The sequence below is a fragment of the Gadus morhua genome, chromosome 21, assembly GCF_902167405.1.
Source record: "Gadus morhua chromosome 21, gadMor3.0, whole genome shotgun sequence".
Classification (NCBI taxonomy): Eukaryota; Metazoa; Chordata; class Actinopteri; order Gadiformes; family Gadidae; genus Gadus; species Gadus morhua.
In genome coordinates, this window is record NC_044068.1 from 1,520,205 (window position 1) to 1,525,204 (window position 5,000).

The window sequence follows — 5,000 nt, forward strand, 5'->3', positions numbered from 1 at the left end:
CCGTGTGTCCTCGGCCAGGGGGCCGCGTGTCCTCGGCCAGGGCCCGTGTGTCCTCGGCCAGGGCCCGTGTGTCCCGTGTGTCCTCGGCCAGGGGCCAGGGGGCCGTGTGTCCTCGGCCAGGGCCCGTGTGCGCCCCTCCTCAGCCGACCCGTCCCCTGCCGACGCTGCTCCGTCGCTCTGACCGCAGACGGCTCGGTGTCTGAACCAGCGGCTCCTGAGACGCCATCGACCGGTCGGCTCAGTGTCGACGTTGCAGGGGCAACGCTCGGTCTGGCTCCTCATGTTAGCCCACGTGAGGAGCCAGAGAGGCAAACAGAGAGGACTCAGATAAGACATCCCTCTGTAGTCAATGACATCAGTCTATTTCTCTGTTCACTTAGATAATAAGTATAAGTAAGGTTAACTTCAAGCATAAATTATATAACAACAAACATACCTCTCTTACAATCTGTGGTGACAATAAAGCCTTGATCATTCAAACCTAGTCCTTCTCGACCTCTCTTAATTTGTATTGTATTAGAGTATCACATCGTGGGTTTTATCCACGACAATCCCCAGGGGTGTGACGTACGGTGTCACTGGAAGTCTCTGTCGGGAGATGAGCGGCCCTGACCCCGTGGCGATGCTGGCAGTGACGTCAGTGTCACGGGGGGGAGGGTTGTTGGTGTAGCTGCTCAGTGACGTCAGTGTCACGGTGGAGGGAGGGTTGTTGGTGTAGCTGCTCAGTGACGTCAGTGTCACGGGGGGGAGGGTTGTTGGTGTAGCTGCTCAGTGACGTCAGTGTCACGGGGGGGGAGAGGGTTGTTGGTGTAGCTGCTCAGTGACGTCAGTGTCACGGGGGGGGGGTTGTTGGTGTAGCTGCTCAGTGACGTCAGTGTCACGGGGGGGAGGGGAGGGTTGTTGGTGTAGCTGCTCAGTGACGTCAGTGTCACGGGGGGGAGGGTTGTTGGTGTAGCTGCTCAGTGACGTCAGTGTCACGGGGGGGGGGAGGGTTGTTGGTGTAGCTGCTCAGTGACGTCAGTGTCACGGGGGAGGGAGGGTTGTTGGTGTAGCTGCTCAGTGACGTCAGTGTCACGGGGGAGGGAGGGTTGTTGGTGTAGCTGCTCAGTGACGTCAGTGTCACGGGGGAGGGAGGGTTGTTGGTGTAGCTGCTCAGTGACGTCAGTGTCACGGGGGGGGAGGGAGGGTTGTTGGTGTAGCTGCTCAGTGACGTCAGTGTCACGGGGGGGAGGGTTGTTGGTGTAGCTGCTCAGTGACGTCAGTGTCACGGGGGGAGGGTTGTTGGTGTAGCTGCTCAGTGTATTTGGCGCCGGGTCCGTTGCTAAAGAACCTCCCAATACCAAACGGAAGGTCCCGCCTCCGCATGGATCCAGACTCAAAGGCTTGGGCAGCACAGAGAGTTCTGTCTGGGGTTGCACCAGCCACCCTCCCGTTACAGACCCTCCGATACGGAGGGAGCAGTGATGAAGTATTCAGATATTATGGTAGATATTATGGATGATATGCAGCCTCAGTCACTGTCGGAGGTTCTCTGCAGTGTGAGATATACTCCGATAAATCCTCACCCTCTGAAGAAGCAGCTACACACAGCTTAGAATAGGAAGCTACCTCCTAGAATACACTTAAGTTACACTTACTATTTAATACTTAAGATGAATGATGTATGGACCATCTCTATGGCTCTCAATCTATATAACTATTCTATATTAATGTCTTCCTCCCTCCCATTCTCGCTCTCGGACTCTTTCTGTTCTGTTACTATACAGAGAGAGAGGGAGAGAGAGAGAGAGGGAGAGGGAGAGGGAGAGAGAGAGAGAGAGAGAGAGAGAGAGAGAGAGAGAGAGAGAGAGAGAGAGAGAGAGAGAGAGAGAGAGACAGAGAGAGAGAGAGAGAGAGAGAGAGTGAGAGAGAGAGAGGGAGAGAGAGGAGATAGAGTGAGAGAGAGGGAGAGAGAGAGATAGGGGGAGAGAGAGGAGATAGAGAGAGATAGAGAGAGGGGGAGAGAGAGGAGATAGAGAGAGAGAGAGAGAGAGAGAGAGAGAGAGAGAGAGGGAGAGAGAGAGAGGGGGAGAGAGAGGATACAGAGAGAAACAGAGGGATGGAGAGAGAGAGGGAGAGGAGATAGAGAGAGAAATAGAGGGATGGATGACACAAGAGACCATCTGTCTATCAAACCCTCCCCCATCTTGGCGCTCAGGTGCTAACGGCAAACCTGAGCACACGCACGCATGGGAGAGCAACACAGAGGAACGCATATTCACACACACACACACACACACACACACACACACACACACGTACACACACACACACACACACACACACACACACACACACACACACACACACACACACACACATGAAGCATGTATTGTGTGAGCACCTCATCACTGCATTGTGTGGATGTATCTGCAAAAGCAGCGGATTAATTATACATGCACACTTTCTCTCACTCGCCCGTTGCTCGCTCGCTCACCATTTACGTTTGGCACACAGATCCATTCCCTGCTTTTCCCATTAAACACACACCCCCCCCCCCCCCCCCCCCCCCCACACACACACACACACACACACACACCCACACACACACACACTTAAACACACTCACAAACACACACACACACACACACACACACACACACACACACACACACACACACACACACACACACACACACACACACACACACACACACACACACACACACAGCCTCCCCCATAATGCGGGTCGTGCCCCACCATTGAGTCACTTATCAGCCCCATTGGATTCAAATGAAGCCTCTTTCCCTCATACATCGTTGCCTAGAAACACAATAGGATGCATACATAATAGGATCCGTTCTGAGCTCTGAAGTGCTCTGAAGAGAGCACTGTATGTGTGTGTGTGTGTGTGCGTGCGTGCAGGCGTTTGTGTGTCTGTGTGTGTGTATGTGTGTGTGCGTGCGTATGAGTATCTTACAAACTTTGACTTTGTCTTGTTTGTCTGTTTTACTCTTGTCTTATCATTTTATATATTACCTTATTTCTTTAAAGCCATTACTCTCAATTAACTTTGCAATAGCTAAATGATTGTTACTTGAGAGGGATATTGGAGCGAATTATGCATGCATAATATATATTTTTTTACTTAATTATTCCATTGTTTGATCCAGATGTTTTGAGCGGGGGGGGCTGCAGGGAGGGGGGGTGGTTGTTAGTTACATAACAGCTGCCTCTGGCCTGCAGACGTTTCTAGGAAGCGCCTCTGAAAGATTAATGACGGCTATTCTTAACCCACCTCAGACAAAACAGACCGCTGATATCCTGGCCCTGCTGGCCCCGCCTCTTTCCAGGACAGCACTAGATACGGACCAATAAGACGGCTGGGATTGAAACTGGACACCAGCAGCTGATTGGCGGTTGAGGATCAAAGCAGGAGTGCAGTTGATACACCTGTCAACGAATATTCGAAGTTCGAATATTCGTTCGAAATGTATCCAAAAACGCGAATTCGAACGTGAAAATAAATATTCGAATGTGAAAAAACACTCCCGCGGTACAAGCGCCTCTATCTGCTTTGTGAATGAGCTGTCTGTTCGCGATGTCCCTCATAATATTCGAATGTGAAAAAACACTCCCGCGGTACAAGTGTAACAGACTAGTATTGTGAAGAGCGAATGTATTTTATCCCCTCGGGGTTTCCGTACTTGGATATAGGTATTCCAGCTCGGCTATGCCATTCAATAAGCATCCGAAGTAGAGCTCAGGGAGCTAGTAGTCTGGCTGGTGAAAGCTGCTATAATGCAATGTTCTCGGCAAAGTCCGAGACAGCTTTTTTTTCATGAATCCGAACGGTGTTTAGTGCTGGCCCTTTCGCTGGCATGGTGGAAGACGTAGGCGACATGCATTTTCTTCTTTATCGATTTTAATAGGCCTTCTCGATAAATGGTAAGCAAAGCAAGGAACGTTACCACTAGCATACTTTGTAACATTCAGAAGCGGGCGTCTTCTTCAGATTACTATAGTTTGCACGCTTGCAGGTGTGGTGGTGAAATGCAAGCGATACAAAGTTGTGGCTTTTCATGATTAGGCCTCCACGTTACTGGGCTGTTTATAGGATATATATATATCCCACTAATTTGAACCATGGTTTTGTCGCATTATTGACATATTGACGGCAACTGCGTAAAATAGGCAACCAGATATTCGAATAGTTCGAATTCGTGATTTTTTTCCAAACGAACATTCGAATGTCATTTTTGAGCAATTTTGACAGCCCTAACACCCGGGGGTCGGGTTGTGATGCGTTCAGGTTGCCCCCCATCCATCCTGCAGACCGAGGGTGCAGAAGCCCCTGGCCAAGGAGACGCCTGACACACAGAGTCCGGCTTTGAAGAAGAAGAAGACTCTCAAACTGAGTGCTCTTCTGTGTCTACAGCTGGAACCCTTCAGACGATGCAGACCCTGGATGGACCTCTCTCTGAGGGCACCCCTCTGCTGAGAGCGAGCGGTGTCCACGGGGAACCACCCGACGGTCGTCTCTCAATGCAGACCCTGGATGGACCTCTCTCTGAGGGCACCCCTCTGCTGAGAGCGAGCGGTGTCCACGGGGAACCACCCGACGGTCGTCTCTCAATGCAGACCCTGGATGGACCTCTCTCTGAGGGCACCCCTCTGCTGAGAGCGAGCGGTGTCCACGGGGAACCACCCGACGGGCGTCTCTCAATGGCTGGAGGTCTTTGTGCTTCAGTGAATGTGTTGATCCGTGAGAGTGAACACAACACAGATGAACGCAGACATAGAGCTGCTGTGTGTTGTGTTGTGTTGTGTTGTGTTGTGTTGCGTTGCGTTACCTTGACGTAGAGCTGCTGTGTGTTGTGTTGTGTTGCGTTGTGTTGCGTTACCTTGACGTAGAGCTGCTGTGTGTTGTGTTGTGTTGCGTTGCGTTGCGTTACCTTGACGTAGAGCTGCTGTGTGTTGTGTTGCGTTGCGTTGCGTTGCGTTACCTTGACGTAGAGCTG

General features: G+C 51.3%; 1 protein-coding gene across 1 annotated transcript in view; it reads right to left on the reverse strand.

Annotated features, from left to right (window-relative positions):
* Positions 1 to 5,000, reverse strand: part of vsnl1a (visinin-like 1a) — a gene marked incomplete at its 5' end in the record, with an annotated part of 10,108 nt that overhangs the window by 4,854 nt on the left and 254 nt on the right.